This window comes from Canis aureus, chromosome X (genome assembly GCF_053574225.1).
Source record: "Canis aureus isolate CA01 chromosome X, VMU_Caureus_v.1.0, whole genome shotgun sequence".
In the NCBI taxonomy this organism is placed as follows: domain Eukaryota; kingdom Metazoa; phylum Chordata; class Mammalia; order Carnivora; family Canidae; genus Canis; species Canis aureus.
Genome location: NC_135649.1, coordinates 71,095,905 through 71,114,147, shown reverse-complemented (window position 1 = coordinate 71,114,147; position 18,243 = coordinate 71,095,905). Strand labels below are relative to the sequence as shown.

Here is an 18,243-nt window from a genome sequence, read left to right as displayed (position 1 = left end):
GAAACCCAACAATACATTTAAAAAACCAGACACATTTGGGGCACCTGGCTGGCTTATCAGTGTAGCATGTGACTCTTGATCTCAGGGTCATGAGTTCCAGCCCCACATTAGGCATGGAGCCTACTCAAAAAAATAAAAAAATAAACTATACACTAAGATCAAGGGGGATTTATTCCTGGGATGCAAAGGAATAAATTCAATATTAGATAACAATCCGTGTGATACATCACATCAATAAGAGAAAGGAAAAAATCATATGATCATTTCAATAGATAAAGAAAAGGCATTTGACAAAGTACAAGACCCATTCATGATAAAAACCCTCTGCACAGTAGGGCTAGAGGAAAAATACCTGAACATAATAAAGGCCTTATCTGAAAAACCCACAGCCAACATCATACCTACTGGTGAAAAACTGATAGCTTTCCCCCTAAGGTGAAGAAGTAGACAAGGATGCTCATTTTCCACTTTTATTCAACATAGTAATGAAGTTCTAGCCATAGCAATCAAGCAATAAAAAGAATTTGGATCCTCAAAAGGCATCCAAATTTGTAAGGAAGAAGTAAAACTCTTTGCAAGTGATATGATAATGTATATAGAAAAACCTAAAGACTCCACCAAAAAACTACTGCTAATAATAAATGAATTCAGTAATGTTGCAGGATACAAAATCAATGTACAGAAATCTATTGCATTCCTATATGCTAATAATGAATCATCAGAAAGTGAAATTTAGAAAACAATCTCATTTATAATTGTACAAAAATAATAAAATATCTAGTAATAAACTTAACCAAAGAGGTGAAAGACCTATACTCTGAAAACTATAAAATACTGATGAAATAAATTCAAGATGATGCAAAGAAATGGAAAGATGTTCCATGCTCATGTGTTGGAAGAACAAATATTTCTCAAATGTCTATACTACCTAAAGCAATATGCATATTTAATACAATCCCTATCAAAATACTGAGAGCATATTTCACAGAACTAGAATAAACAACCCTAAAATTTGTTTGGAACTAAAAAGATCTTGAATAGCAAAGTAACCTCGAAAACAAAACTGGAGATATCACAATTCTAGATTTCAAATTATATTATAAAGCTGTAGTTAATTAAAAGTATGGCTCTAGCACAAAAAATGACACATATGTCAGTGGATTATAACAGAAAACCCAGAAATAACCCACAATTTTCTGGTCAATTAATCTTCAAAAAAGGAGGAGAGAATATGAAATGGGAAAAAGACAGTCTCTTCAACAAATGATGTTGGGAAAATTGGATAGCCATATGCAAAAGAATGAAACTGGACCACTTTCTTTCACCATACACAAAAATAAACTTAAAAGGGATTAAGACCTACATATGAGGCCTGAAACTCTACAAATCCTTGAAGAGAGCATAGGCAGTAATCTCTTTCTCATCAGCCATAGCTACATTTTTCTAGATGTCTCCTGAGGCAAGGGAAATAAAAACAAAAATAAACTATTAGGACTACATCAAAATAAAGTATTTCTGCACAGTGAAGGAAACAATAAGACTAAAAGGCAGCATATAGAATGGGAGAAGATATGTGTAAATGTCATATCTGATAAAATGTTAGTGTCTAAAAAATACAAAGAACTGACTGATATAATCCAATACCCTCCCCCAAAACAAATAATCCAATTAAAAATGGGCAGAAGACATGAGCAAGCATTTCTCCAATGAAGACTTACAGATGGCTAACAGAGAACATCAAAAGATGTTTGTCATCACTTATAATCAGGGAAATGCAAATTAAAACTACAATGAGATATCATCTCATACTTGTCAGAATGACTAAAATTGAAAAAACAAGAAACAAGTGTTGGCAAGGATGTGGAGAAAAAGGAACCCTCTTGCTCTGTTGGTGGGAATGTGGATTGGTGCAGCTACTGTGGTAAACAGTATGGGAAATCCTCAAAAAATTAAAAATAGGGAATCCTGGGTGGCTCAGTGGTTGAACGTCTGCCTTTGGCTCAGGTCGTGATCCCAGGGTCCTGGGATCGAGTCCCACATCAGGCTCCACACAGGGAGCCTGCTTCTCCTTCTGCCTATGTCTCTGCCTGTCTCTGTGTGTCTCTCATGAATAAATAAAATCTTTTTTAAAAAATTAAAAATAGAACTACCTTATAATCCAGTAATCACACTACCCCAAAAATACAAAAACACTAATTCAAAGGGCACATACACCCCTGTTTATTGCAGCACTTTCTACAATAGCCAAACTATGGAAGTAACCCAAGTTTTCCTCGAGAGAGGAAAGGATAAAGATGTGATGTACACACACACACACGCACACACACACACACACACACACACACAAAATGGAATATTACTTAGCCATCGAAAAGAATTAAATCTTGCCTTTTGCAGCCACAAGGATAGAGGCAGAAAGTAGAATGCTAAGTGAAACAAGTTAGAGAAAGATAAATACCATATGATCTCATTCATATGTGGAGCTTTAGAACACAACAAAAGAGCACAGGAAAGAAGAAATGGGTTGAGAGAGAGAGAGAGAGAGACCAAGAAATAGACTCTTTTTGTTCCAGACATAAGTACAAGCGCAACAAACAGTATTTTATTCCAACCTACCCCTTGGAACAATGACTTACAGAAGGAAGAACATATGATCCTAGAGAGCTCATTAGAGTTGTCATCTTTTTTTAAATAATTTTTTTATCAGAGTTCAATTTGACAACATATAGCATAACACCCAGTGCTCAACCTGCCGAGTGTTCCCTTCAGTGTCAGTCACCCGGTCACCCCAACCCTCCGCCCACCTCCACTTCCACTACCCCTTGCTAATTTCCCAGAGTTAGGTGTCTCTCATGTTTTGTCACCCTCACTGATATTTGAGTCTTCTCTCTCTTCTTTTTAATAATGCTGGCTAATGGTTTATCTATCTTATTAATTCTTTCAAAGAACCAACTCCTGGTTTTGTTGATCTCTTCCACAGTTCTTCTGGTCTCAATTTCGTTGAGTTCTGCTCAAATCTTTATTAACTCTCTTCTTCTGCCGGGTGTAGGATCTATTTGCTGTTTTTTTCTCCAGCTCCTTTAGGTGTAAGGGTAGCTTTTGTATTTGAGTTCTTTCCAGTTTTTGGATGGATGTTTGTATTGCAATGTATTTCCCCCTCAGGACTGCTTTTGCTGTATCCCAAAGATTTTGAACGGTTGTATCTTCATTCTCATTATTTTCCATGAATCTTTTTAACTCTTTCCTAATTTCCTGGTTGACCCTTTCATCTTTGAGCAGGATGGTCCTTAACCTCCACGTGTTTGAGGTCCTTCCAAACTTCTTGTGATTTAGTTCTAGTTTCAAAGCATTATGGTCTGAAAATATGCAGGTATGATCCCAATCTTTTGGTATTGGTTAAAATCTGATTTGTGACCCAGTATGTGATCTATTCTGGAGAAAGTTCCATGTGCACTTGAGAAGAATATGTATTCAGTTGCATTTGAACGTAAAGTTTTGTAAATATCTGTGAAATCCATCTGGTCCAGTGTATCATTTAAAGCTCTTGTTTCTTTGGAGATGTGCTTAGAAGATCTGTCGATTGTAGAAAGCGCTAGATTGAAGTCACCACGAATAAGTGTATTATTATCTAAGTATGTCTTTACTTTGGTTATTAAGTGATTGATATACTTGACAGCTCCCACGTTAGATGTATAAATATTCATGACTGTTAGGTCCTCTTGTTGAATAGATCCTTTAAGTATGATATAGTGTCTCTCTTCATCTCTTACTACAGTCTTCGGGATAAACTTTAATTTATCTGATATGAGGATGGCTACCCCTGCTTTCTTTTGAGGACCATCTGAATGGTAAATGGTTCCCCAACCTTTTATTTTCAGGCTGTAGGTGTCCTTTGGTCTAAAATGTGTCTCTTGTATACAGCAAATAGATGAGTCTTGCTTTTTTATCCAGTCTGAAACCCTGCGTCTTTCGATGGGGTCATTAAGCCCTTTCACGTTCAGAGTTACTATTGAAAAATATGAATTTAGTGTCATCATGATACCTCTTCATTCCTGTCTTTGTGGATTATTTCTTTGAGCTTCCTATTTCTTTTACAGAGTCCCCCTTAATATTTCTTGCAGAGCTGGTTTGGTGGTCACATATTCTTTCAGTTTCTGCCTATCTTGGAAGCTCTTTATCTCTCCTTCTATTCTGAATGAGAACCTTGCTGGATAAATTATTCTTGGCTGCATGTTCTTTTCCTTTAGGACCCTGAATATATCCTGCCAGCCCTTTCTGGCCTGCCAGGTCTCTGTGGAGAGGTCTGCTGTTACCCTAATACTTCTCCTCATAAAGGTTAAGGATCTCTTGTCTCTTGCTGCTTTAAGGATCTTCTCTTTATCTTTGGAATTTGCAAGTTTCACTATTAAATGTCAAGGTGCTGAGTGGTTTTTATTGATTTTAGGGAGGGATCTCTGTATCTCCTGGATCTGAATGCTTGTTTCCCTTCCCAAGGTAGGGAAGTTCTCAGCTATGATTTGTTCAAACACACTTTCTGGTCCTCTGTCTCTTTCGGCGCCCTCTGGAACCCCAATTAAACATAGATTTTTCCTTCTGAGGCTGTCATTTATTTCCCTTAGCCTATCCTCATGATCTTATAATTGTTTTTCTCTTTTTTCCTCAGCTTCCTTCCTTGCCATCAATTTGTCTTCTATGTCACTCACTCGTTCTTCTACCTCGTTAACCCTCGTCGTTAGGACCTCCAGTTTGGATTGCAACTCATTTAATTGATTTTTAATTTCGGCCTGGTTAGATCTAAATTCTGCAGTCATGAAGTCTCTTGAATCATTTATGCCTTTTTCTAGAGCCACCAGTAGCTTTATAATTTTGCTTCTGAATTTGCTTTCTGACATTGAATTGTAATCCAAATTTTGTAACTCTGTGGGAGAGAGGATTGTTTCTGATTCTTTCTTTTGGTGAGTTTTCCCTTCTAGTCATTTTGCTCAGTGCAGAGTGGCCAAAAACAAGTTGTACTTGATAGAAGCGGGAACTCTTCTCTCTGTAGCGTTCCAGCTGTTTTCTCTTTAAATCTCAGGCCGAATTCATAGGTTTTCAGGATGATTTGTAAGTTATCTTGTTCTCCTTATTCTTTAACCATGATTGGAAACAAACATCAACAGGTGAGTCTGTACTTGTTCCAGTGGTGAAATCCTATCAAAAGGATCTTAGCTCTGCAATGTTTTTGCAGTTGTAGCTTGCTCCTCTCTTGTTTTTGTTGTATCATTTTGCAAAGAAGACTGTCCAAGAGCAGCATCTGACAAATGTTGACTTTCTATATGATTTCTTTTACTTAGAGATAGAATGGCCTCCACCGAAACAGGGTGTGCTCCGCCCCCGCCGCTGCTGCTTTCCCGACCCCGGGGGAAACGGTGACAAGGACCCTCCCACCTCGACCAAAGGCACTCACGGCGAGGCCCCTGTGGCTGGACCGTCTCCAGCGCTGGGCGGGCTCTGCCGGGCTTCCCCAAAGTGGTGGCCCTGCTCTGCGCCGGCTGGGGCTTCAGTCAAGAAAGACTCTTTACCATAGAGAGTAAGATGATGGTTACCAGAAGGGAGGTTGGTGGGGCAGATGTGTTAAATAGGGGATGAGGACTAAAGACTACACCTACCATGATGAAATAAAATGATAAAATATTTAAAAATTTTTTAATGTAGAATGGCTGGACTAGATTATTAAGCCGTCACACACAACTCATCTAGCTCTAAAATACTTTTGTCCTATGATTTTGCAGCATCCAGGGATTTCAAGAGACAGAAGTAATGTCATTCTCCCATAAACAAGATGTCTAAGAGATTTAGTGCCATTGAAATAATATGTAATCTTGCCACAGATGGCCTCCAAGAATTTCCCAAACAACCTGGGTTGTTTAGTGAGTCTAGGTGTTCCTGGGCTTGAATAACAGATGTTATGCTAAAAAAAAAAAGCATGCAAATTAAACATGGCCTCACAGAGTTATGCTTCAATACAGGAGTGAGTAGGGGTAAAGGGTCATTTGATGCCAAAGAATCCTATAGCAAGCCCCTTCCTAGAATATAATTACCTCCTGTGTTGTATGGGATTCCATTTTCACATCAGGTCTGGAAAGCTCTGGAAAGGGTCCCTGCCTCTGACATAAAATAGTACCCAGCTCTGTGAAAGAGCTACTGTGAAGCCACAGAAAAAGTACAGCTTCAGGACACCTGGATGGCTCCAAGGTTGAGCGTCTGCCTTTCGCTCAGGGCGTAGTCCCAGAGTCCCAGGATTGAGCCCCACATTGGGCTCCCTGCATGGAGCCTGCTTCTCCCTCTGCCTATGTCTCTGACTCTCTTTCTGTGTCTCTCATGAATAAATAAATAAAATCTTTTAAAAAAAATAAGTACAGCTTCATATAGTGGGAAAAGAGGAGATGAGAAAGAGATCAATGGTCATTTTCAAATTAATAAACAAGGATACATTTGAAAGTCAAAATCAAAGGTTGTATAAATTCACTAAGAATCCAACACTTCAGAGTAGTTCTGGCCTATAGTCATGCAGTGGTCATCCTCAGATTTCCAGGACTAGGTCTGTAGTCTCCTCTGCCATTAAAGCCTTATGGGAGCCCTGGGTCCAGGCACCTGATGAAGAGTACACTGGTGCCAGAAAGAAAACACACAGGAGTCTCCACACTCTGGATGCTACTCAGCCACAGACCCACAGGGTTTAGATGTTTAGGGAGGGGCCTGACTACAAGGGAGCATTTTGGGGGTAATGGAGCTGTTCTATATCTTGTGTAATTGAGGTACTGCATATTAAAACTACAATTTTTTAAAAAGGATACCAAAAATGGCTTTTACAAAGGACAGAGGAGAGGACCCAGGAAAAAAGAGAAAGGGGGAGAAAGATTGAGAAAAAGTGAAGGAGAAGAGCAGAGTGTTATAAATACCTCCAAAGCTCTTGGAATCCAGATCCTGGGATCTGGGTATTCAACAAATAATGTCTCTTTAATTAAGAAACAGCCCAGAACAAGTATTGGCAATCAGAAGCTAATAACAACTTTGCATTAAGCTGCCTGGAAATTCTATTCAGAGTTATGAGAGTCAAATTAAGAGGCTGGACTATCTAGTTGATTCTGGATGATGGGGCTGAGAAAATCTCTGAAAAGTTAGTGATGAGGTGGGGAAGAAAAAGAAGGGAAGAGAAAGAGAGATTGATGGATTGACTTGGAGAACAGAACTGCCTTTTTATAAAACCCAAATTAGAACCATGCCCTAGTAGCTGGAGCTTAAAGAGATCTGTGACCCAGGCCCTGGTAGATGGTTTCATAAAGGGGATCTTTGATTCTACTGTGGAAATGACTCTTCCCTTTCTATGGGTCAATATCTCTTAGGTTCCTAGAATGACCCAGTTTTCCTTGGCTCTCCTTCTTACTGTACTCACTGTACAATTGACCCAGCTCAGGCTACTCAGTGATATAGTAATAGAGGAGGCACCAGATGCCAAAAATCCAGACGCCTTCCTTCAAAACGTTTTTGCTCTACCGGGGGGGAAAAAGTCTCTCTTTTAGGGGTGGAGAGGTAGAAGCCCTCAACTATTACAGATTTACCATAGTCTTATGACTGGATGCATCAACAGCCTAGCAAAATGGCAGAACAGGTATTTCCCATCTTTACAAACCAATCTACTGAGGCCAACAATGAACAGTGAATGACTTACCGAGTGACCATAGCAGAGTAGTGATAGAGTCAGGATTTGAACAGATCTCCTGATTCCAAATTCTGGGACTGCCAATGTGGAAGGAACTCTATGTCTTGGAGGAAATGGGTGACAGGTTATTAGGGTATTAGATTTGTCCAGAGAAACAGAACAAATAGGATAAATAGATAAATAAGTCAATTTATTATAAGGAATTAACTCACACAATAATGGAGGCTGAAAAGTCTCAAGATCTGCCATCAGCAAGCTGGAAACCCAAGAGAGCCCATGTGTAGTTCTAGTTCAAGTTTAAAGGTCTGAGAACAAGGAGAGCTTATGATATATGTTCCAGTCCAAAAGCTGGCAGGCTTGAGACTCAAGAAGAGCCAGTGTTTCAGTTTAAGGATGAAGGCTGGAAAAGACGGATATCCCAGGATATCCCAGGTCCCACACAGTCAAGCAGGAGTTCCCTCTTACTCCTGGGAAGGTCAGCCTTTTTGTTCTATTCAGGCCTTCACCTGATTGGATAAGCCTCTCCCACATCAAGGAGGGCAATCTTCTTTATTCAGTCTTCTATTCAAATGTTAATCTTATCTAAAAACACCCTGACAGACACTCACAGAATAATGTTTGACCAAACATCTGGGCACCTCATGGCTCAGTCAGGTTGACACATAAAATTAACTAATACACCCAGGGAGAGAGTGAAGGTGAACTTATGGCTCCCTTCCTGTTGATAGCTATTCACTTAATGGCTGGTCCTCTTTAACCCACTTTCATACTTATTTCACTTTTTGAATCAAGTCTAAAAGCTGGACCCATACACTAATGTTCACTGGGAAGGAGACAGGAGAGAAGAGAGCTGGGGCAAGGGGAATGGACAGGCAGATCCTCTTTGCCTCCGCAGTGTAAGGGTTCTCATGTGCCAAGAGGCTCCATGGAACTGGCACTTGACTGGGGACTTGGTGGACAGAAACTTGAATGTTCTCTGTTGATACCACCCTGGGAGGAGGTGGAACTGAACCAACATGAGTTTGCTCTCTGGTGAGTCACAGATATACCAGGTGGAGTTGTTATACAAAGTAAACTTTATTTGCAGCAAAGAAGGAGCTCACGGGAAATAACTTCCAAAGTCATGACATTCCAAGCAAGGGTGAATGGGTTCCTTTTATTTAGGGTTAGGATGAATAGTGAAGACTCGTTATCATATGTAGGAGTGGGCATGAGGCCTTGTATGTGCCTTAAGCAAACATGCCTATACATACATTGTATGTTATGTAAATGAAGCCTGTGCTCCTCCTTGGGTGCAGATTTTAGTATTATAATGAGTTAAAGGTATTTGTTAGTCATTCTAGAGGTCGCTACATGGTCCATTTGTGTAAGTCAAGAATTACACTCAAATTAGTCTGGGTGTTCTGGGCTGGCAGGACGTCTTATCAGGGTAGTTGCTCTTGCTTGAGGGGTTGTTTTGGTTTCCATTTGCCTGAGTTAAGAGATAAGCTGGAAAGAAGAGTTTAAGGAAAACTGTGGTACAAAGATCAGTAGTTTCAAGCAGATGGTCAGTAAAGGTCAGGTCTTGGGCCTAACTGATGACCTAAGGAAACCCAGTAGGTCACTCATTTGGAACCTAAACACCTAAACAAGGCATCTGAATAACAAAAGACTTGTTATAAGGGGTTATTTTAAATGGACATCAATTTTTCTTAAGAAACAAAATCATAATAATGCAATGATGATTTTTTGAGCACCATAGCTCATCACAAGATGATGGTATATAACGTTGGTTGAGGTCAATGGCCCAATTCATGCAATATGGATAGAATGGTGGGGATGGCACCAGAGTCCAGTAATACCACAATGACATTCTCACTGGTAATACATATTTAGTAATAACAGTGACAAGTTATTTATTTGTCTTCATGGTTAACAGAAATTATGCATATATAAATACATTTTTTTTCACAAAGCATTAAAAAATTATTGCTCTATTTTGGGGTAAACATTCCAAACTTTGGAAATATTATGAATGCAGAAAGTGAAGGATCAGCTACTGTAGATAAAAAATCTTTTACAATATTGTTATCCCCATTTTTAGAGAGGTTAGGGAACTGGCCTGCAATTATACAGCTGCTAAGTAGGGGAAGTGGGATTTATTTTGCTCCATGCAGGGTGCCTGATGGGGGACTCGATCCCGGTTCTCCAGGACCACGACCTGGGCCTAAGGTGGCACTAAACCGCTGAGCCACCCGGGCTGCCTGGAAGTGGGATTTAAACTCTATATCTGCCTGACTCCCCAGTTGTCATGTGCCTGATGAGGAGCCAGGGACCAAGAAAAGGGAGGTGATAGATTTGTGTGGTGAAGGCAGACCACTCCTACTTCTCTCCTCACCCTCAGAACCCGCCTCTTGTGTATAGCACCTCCTTGGTAGTACTGAACATTAGTGTATAGTACTGGTAGTATTGGTAGTAGTATTGGTAGACAGGATCAATTCTTGGGATATGATGAGATGTGTCTCTGGGAAGGCAGCTTTTGGGGTGGGGACAGAGTGAGAAAGGAGGAGAAGTCCTCTGAGAAGGAATAAGGATAGCCTATGGGTCAGGTGCCAGGAAGCTAATGGGAGGCCATGGAAAGCCAAAAGTTAAGTATGTTTGAATGCTTAGAGTGGGGTCACCAGGCGCTTCTGGGGTGAGTGAGTTGCCTAAGGGTGGAGAAATAGGAAGATAAGATTCACCACAACACTTCTCATCAGTACCAGTTGGCACACCCAGCTCACCACAGCAGCATAGGAGCTGGGGGAGGCATCCACAGGAAAATTGGCCCAGGGAACAGGGCAGATTGGGGGGTACCTCCACTAAAACTGGAATGGATCAGCTAGGAATCTGCCCAAGGGAAGCACAGGGTATATATTAGTTTCTTAGGGCTACTGTAATAAATTACTACAAACTCGGTTGTTTAAACCAACAAGATATATTCACTGGAGGGAAGAAGTCTAAAGTCAAAGTGTTGGTAGTGCCACACTCTCTCTTGAGGCTCTAGGGGAGAATTGTTCCATGCCTCTACCCTAGCTTCTGGTGATTTCTAGGCAATTGTTTCCATTCCTTGGCTTGCAGTTGCATCAGTTCAATCTCTGTCTCTGTCTTCACATTGCCTTCTCCTTTGTGTATCTCCCAAAACCTTTCTCTTATACATGTGATTGCACTTACAGCCTACATGGATAAGCCAGGGTAATCACCTCATCTTAAAATCCTTAACTTACTTACATATGCAAAGACTCCTTTTCTAATGATTAGGACTTGATACCTGTGGATAGCCATTACTACAGGGGATGAGGATGTGTGTCAAGATGAATACAGGATTTACTTCCCTGTGGTTCCTCCCTGATCCATATGATGGCTTCAATCTGAGTCTGGTTCCAAGATGGCTGCCACTATTCTGAATATACTTTCCAGCTGAATAACATCCCACAAAAGATGGGAGAGACCATCTATTAGATGATCTACTAGATCTACTAGAAAGCAAGGGAAACTTTCCCAGAAGGGCAACCAGTAAGATTCCCCAAGTATCTCATTAGTCTGAACTGTGTCACATGCCCATGCCTAAGCCAATCACAGGCCAGGCATCAATGGCTCTACAATAGTTTTAAATCAATCAGGACTCATCTTTTGAATCACATGACCATGCAGAGGAAGGTGGATACCTGAACAAAATCAGGGTTCCAAGAAGAAAGGGAAAGGCATGAGGGAGCTCTAGTTTTCAAACTTTGAATTGGCTATAACCAGATTGATTAGCTAGAGAATGCTATTTGCATCTTTGAGCTGCTATTAGTTATCAGGCTAAGCTTTGAGTGTATAGAAAATTGTTGCTCGTGCGACAGAAGGCCACATGATACTAGATCTGAGGAGCTAAATGTTCATATGGCATGTCTTCTATGTATGGATGCTGTGATCTTTAATTTTTTTTATTGAGGTGGAATTCACACAACATACAATGAACTATTTTAAAGTATACAATTCAGTGGCATTTAGTGCATGCACAATGTTGTGCAACCACTACCTCTCCCTAGTTTCAAAACTTTCTCACACCCCCAGAAGTACACCCCGTATGTATTAAGCAGTCACTCCTTAATCACCCCTCCTCCATTCCCTGGCAACCATTAATCTGCTTTTTGTCCCTATGGATTTGCCTATTCTGGATAGTTCATATAAAAGGAATCATACATTATTATGAATTCATATTTGATGTATGGGTAAACCACAATTTGTTTATTCATTCATTTGTTTATAGACATTTGGGTTGTTTCCACCTTTTAGCTATTATGGGTCCTGTTGGCTATGAACATTTGTGAACAAGAATTTATTTCAATTCTTCTGGGTATATATCTGGAGCCAAATTGCTGGGTCATATGTTAACTAATTTTTTTTTTAATTTTTATTTATTTATGATAGTCACAGAGAGAGAGAGAGAGAGAGAGGCAGACTCCATGCACCGGGAGCCTGACGTGGGATTCGATCCCGGGTCTCCAGGATCGCGCCCTGGGCCAAAGGCAGGCGCCAAACCGCTGCGCCACCCAGGGATCCCTGTTAACTAATTTTTGAGGCAGTTCCAAAGTGTTTTATTTTTTAAAGATTTTGTTTATTTATTCATGAAAGACACAGAGAGAGAGAGGCAGAGACGTAGGCAAAGGGAGAAGCAGGCTCCATGCAGGAAGCCCGACGTGGGACTTGATCCCAGGACTCCAGGATCATGCCCTCAACTGCTGAGCCACCCAGGCATCCCTCCAAAGTGTTTTCTATAGAAACTACACCATTTTACATTCCCACCCGCACTGTATGAGGGTTCTTATTTCTCCACATCCTTGTCAACGCTTGGTGTTTTCTTTTTTAAATATATATATAATATGTATTATACATATATTATATATATATATATATAATATATATATATAGCCATTATAGTGGGTGTGAAGTTATATCTCACTGTAATTTTGATTTATATTTCCTTAATGGTCAATGACGTTGACTGACATTTTATGTGCTTGTTGGCCATTTGTATCTCTTCTTTGGGGAGATATCTGTTCAAGTCCTTTGCCCATTTTTTGAATTGGGTTGTGTGACTGTTTGTCATTGAGTTGTAGGAGTTGTAACAAGTCTGTTCTAAATATTAAATCCTTATCAGATATATGATTTGCAAGTATTTTTTCCCATTCTATAGGGTATCTGTTAATTTACTTAATAATGTTCTTTGATGCATGAAGATTTTAAATTTTGATGAAGTCCAATTTACCTGTCCACAGATTATTTATTTGTCCACAGATGCTCAGGGATCCTGACTCTTATCCATCACAAGAGAGATATCTTCAAGTGCCCAAACCATTGCAGAGTTCAGCCCAGGCCCCCTTCAGGGACTAAGTTTGATATATTTTTTTCAAGTTTGAGTTTTTTCCCTCAGTCTCACCTTGCTTCACCCTCTATTCTAGTCATATTCTACCCAGATAATTGTTGCTCTTTAAGAAATCCCTGGTTTTTGAATGCTCCCTGCTCTCCCAATCCACTTCTTTTAGAACACACAGTGTGGCAAGCTCTTCTTTTCTTCCTTACCTTCCTCTTTTCTTTCCTTCTGTCATTCCCCCCCCCAATTTCATAAAATAGACTGAAGATGAAGGAATAGAAGTCTGAGGTGAGGGAGGCCTGGCATGGTGAAAATGACCCTCAGACAGCTTTGGGAACCCTGAATCCTAGACTTCAGACAGCTGTGGCCCAAGCTCCTGTTCTATCATTGACTGTATGCGACCAAGGCACATCTCTTCTCTCTTCCAAGCCTCAATTTCCTTGTATCTGTAATATGAAAACATTGGAACCATCTGTGGATTCTGCATTTAAAAATAATTTTAAAATTCTATGTTCCAATGAAATCTAACTCAGAAAAAAATATATGAAACAAATAAAAGACTGGCTCTGGTGAAAAGAGTATCCACTTAGCTCAGCCAGTTTGCCTCTCAATAGCTGCTCTAGAGGCATGTCCTTAGGACCTGAAAACTTGGCATTACTCATTTATTGAACAAATATTTTTTGAGAGTCTACTATGGTTAAGCTTAATGTTTCTACTCTGCAGCTTTCTGTGACACTGGATATTAAAGGGATTATGTTACAGGTTTAGGCACTGGCATTTGTGCCAGCGTCTCTGGCTCCGTGTCTCTGATGCCTGCCCTGTGGGGGAATACTCCATTGCCCATTCAGTACCTTGGACCTACCCCTTCTTTTCCTGCTTCCTATTTCTTGCTTCTTTCCCTCTACACTCAATCTCTTGTTTATCTGCCCAAAATGATCTCTTCCAAGGCAGGAAGGGAAAGCTATCATTCAGAGCTCTATTCCAGGGATCCCTGGGTGGCTCAGCGGTTTAGCGCCTGCCTTAGGCCCAGGGTGTGATCCTGGAGTCCTGGGATTGAGTCCCATGTCAGGCTCCCTGCATGGAGCCTGCTTCTCCCTCTGCCTATGTCTCTGCCTCTCTTTCTCTCTCTCTAATAAATTAATAAAATCTTCTTTAAAAAAAAAGGAGCTCCCTTATTTTTCTGCCTGGATCATTCTGGATTTTGCGGCCACTAAAAAAAAGTGAAGAGGGGCATCCCCTAGGGCTGAGGCTCATTTACACTTAGGGTTGAAGTTTTGAGTGTCTGTTTGTTGCTCAATACACATGCTAACATATAACAGTCCAGGGCAAATGGCTCTATGAAAGGCCTCCAACTCCAACTTTTCATCTAGAACCTGCACACAGTTTCCCCTGAGGCTTATCTCTGTGGGTAGGAAGAAAAGGAGCAGGAGGGAATTATCCACATGCTGGGAATCCTGCTCCTAAGTCTAGTCAGAAAGAAGGTCATCTAGATTTTTAGGTAGAGCCCAGAAATGTGTAGGTTTAACAAGTACCCCAGGTGGTTCTTACCATCAGGGATGTTTAAGAAATCTTGAATTGGTAGTCATCAGACCTGGCTGTGAGCCAATCACCAGATGCCCAGGCCGCACCCTAGACCAATTATATCAGAGTCTCTGGGGACAAAAGCCAGGCATCGCATCGGTATTTTTTACTCTTTTCCAGGTGATTTTAATGTGTAGGCAGAGCAGAGAACCACTATCCTAGATGGTCCGTGAACCCCCTTCCAGTACTAAATTCCATGGCATAGAGACTGTGTGCAGCTGATAAGGCTCCTGATGGAGGGTAGAGGACACTGCAGGGGGAGAGGAGCAGGCCTCTCTGGAAAGGCAGTATGTTGAAGTGGAGAGACCATTGAAGTGTCTCTGGCCACCTGCTGAGAGGGTGGAGGAGGAGGGTGGCAGTGATGCCTGCCTGTGCACAGGCAAAGTCCAAATACCCAGCTCAAAAGCCCAAGGTCTGGAGTGATCAGTAACTCAGATGAAGTCCCCAAGAGAAGAAAAAGCTAATGTGGGAGTCTGATGGATTTTGCTAGGAGCTCCATCCCCTGGAACTCTCATCCTCTAATGAAGCCCAGGCCCTGATGTCCACACCTCCAGCAGACAAGGACCCAGGCAGAGAGAAGAGCTCTGTGGAGGCTAACATCTTCCTAAGCACTGCATGTACTAGATACCCCCCACCAATAAAATGCATCTATGGCTTCTCTTCACCTTCAAAACCAAGCTGGAGTTATAGGCCCTTCACTATCTGGTCTCAGCATATCTTTACAGCCTCTTCTCTCACTCTCTTTCCTTCCTCACTGTTGGTTGGCAGAACACAGCCACACCAGATTACCTCTGGATTTCTCTCAAATTCCGGGTTCTTTCAGGCCAGCACTCCTTTGCTCCCACTGTGCTCTGCCAGTGCTGCACTCCTACCCCAGACTCTGCCTGGAAACTCTTCACCTTCCTTCAAGGCCAGGTCAAACATCACCTCTTCTGAGAAGCTTTCTCTAATATACACCACCCTCAATTCAGGCCCAATTGCTTAGGCACTTTCATGTTTCATGTTTCAGCTATGACAGAAATGGACTCATGAGTGAACATGGACACTCACAAAAAAAGGCTCTCGCTGAGATTCAATGGAGGAAAGGACAGACTTTTCAGTAAATGGTGCTAGAGCAAGTAGCTATCTGTATGGGAAATTTGTGTACCTGTTGTATTCTATGTACATTACACCTCACAAGGAAAAAAAGATAAAAATATTAGCTCTATATAAAGCCTTCTGGGACCATCCTGTTTAAAACAGCACACCCATCACTCTGAGCAAATGACCCTGCCTCACCTTTCATCAAAGTACTTATCACAACCTAACACAGTGTTAACCATTCACTGGTTTACTGTCCATCTCCCACACTAGACTTGAAGCCCATTAGGGCAGGGATTTTATCTTGTTCACTGCTTAGAACAGTGCCTAGAAAAGAGTAGAAGCTTGATTACTTACTTGTTGAGAGCCCTTAGTACAGCTGTCCCATGTGATGGCAAGAGGTGTGGGAGCAAGCACACAGGCTCTGGAATCGTATTATCTGAGATCATATTCAGGTTCTGTTACCTAGTAGCTGAAGGGCCTCAGGCAAGTTATTTCACCTTATTGTGCCTAAGTCTTCCCATCTCTAAAATGAACAAAACCCCAGTTCTGACCTAGCTGCAACCCAGAGCAAGGAGCTGCACTCTGCCATCCCTCTCATGAGAGGCCAGTGGGCTCATATGGCCTGGGACTCATTCTGCAAGCAGCTCCCTGCCCCTCTTCATACCTTCTCCTGAGAGAGAAGAACATACCGTGCACAATGCTGTTTCCCAACCTCTGCTTCTAAAGTATATATCTCAGGCAGACTGTCTGCAGTTTATAAGACAGCTGGTTCAAGCTCCTTGGTTTCCCCTGGCAGCATTTCCTCTTTCTCCAAATTGTTCTATGCCGGGATAAAAAGGCCCATCCAAGAGCCTACAGTTGCTCTCAGCTCACTTGGGCTTTAGACACTTCACCCTAGCTTCAGATGCAGGTGCCCAAAGAAGGCAAGGAAGTTACCTTAGGTCTCATGACAGACCAGGAATAGAAGGGAATTTCTGTCTCCCAGTCCAGTATTCTTTTGATTATGAAATCTCATTCCCTTTCCCATCTAAACCCTCTCCCCTAAACCCAGGTAGAGCTTCAAATCATAGTGAGTGATATATTTCTCAGAAAGACTCAAAGGCAAGCTGGAAGAAAAATGGTTATGGCAAGATGGAATTGGCTGTGAGGCCCTGCCTGGAGCTCGGCTTTGTGTAGAGGAACTGGATTTTCAATAAAAGCACAAGTATGTATCTTTGGGGCTGGCTCAAAGCAAGCTACATGTCGCTCCTCCCGGCTGTTTTCTGCCCAGACACTGCAGCTTCCAAAGATCCTTCCACCCAAGAATGCAGATGCATATATATGTTCTAGATCAAAAGGTTCCCTATCACGGTAGCTGGGTGGCTCAGATGGGTTAAGCATCTGCCCTCAGCTCAGGTCATGATCCCAGGGCCCTGGAATCAAGCCCTGCATCAGGCTTTTTGCTCAGCAAGGCATCTGCTTCTCCTTCTCCCTCTCTCTCTTCGCTTCCCCCTGCTCATGCTTGCAAGCTCTCTCTTTCTGAAATAAATAAATAACATCTAATAAAAATAAAGTTAAAAAAACAAATTGTTCCCTATCAAATGTTCAAGTTTCTGCATACTTCAAGTTTAGGTATGCACGGAAATGTGGGTCTATATAAAGACGTTCATTCCTCTAGTCAACAACCATGTTTCCCTGCAAGGCAGACCCTGGGAGCTACTGTGAGCATTATTACTGTATCTTACCATACTCAGATTTACCTGGTGATTTATTGTTTTAGAGATACTGCCTCATTCATTTTATGCTTTCTTCTTTATAAAACCCACTTGAGGCCTACCAGGTGATACCTGGTGATTTCACTGTTATAAGTGGGAAAACTGAGGCTCAAAAGCCAGAATATTCTTTCTGAAGATGAGAGTTAGTGGCAAAACCTAGAAGCCAGGTTTCCTGGCTCCTGGTTCTGTGTGAATTCCATAGCACCAGGCCACCGCCTCTAGTAGGCATAGGCTCCTACACCCTCTCATGGGCAAGTGTTTTAGTGTTTGAATATCTCACCTTCCTTAAATGTCTGATCCCAAACTCTGCAGCTGGCATATGCAGCTCCTCTGGTTCTGTCACCATGTAACATCTGAGATTTCAGAGTGTTTTGCCAAGAGAGGCCCAGGGTTTTCCCTGAAAGTATAGAAGAAAGAAGTAGGTGGGGAAGAGAATGGAATGGTCTAGAAAGGACTTCAGTGCTGGGGCAGCAAAGAGAAAATGAATGTACTTGCTGTATCTGTATCCTCACCTCTCTGGCTGGCATTCTATGGGTTTGCTAAGATCTCTAGAAGATGTTTTTATTCAGACAGAGAGAGAGCAATCCTTATGGAGCTCCACAATCCCCACTCAGATGATCTGGTCTGATCACTACAGAATGTTCAATTCTCAGAAACAGTTGAGGCCCAGCCTACCCTGATGGAAGGAGCTGTCCACCCAATTTCACAGCTCCACCTACCTTCCTGGATGTCCTCCACTCTGCAAA

General features: G+C 41.6%; 1 long non-coding RNA gene across 1 annotated transcript in view; it reads left to right on the top strand.

The window, feature by feature from the left end:
- The window catches only part of LOC144308463 (uncharacterized), an 852,603-nt gene that overhangs the window by 316,810 nt on the left and 517,550 nt on the right, over positions 1–18,243 (top strand). The gene's annotated exons all lie outside the window — the stretch shown is intronic.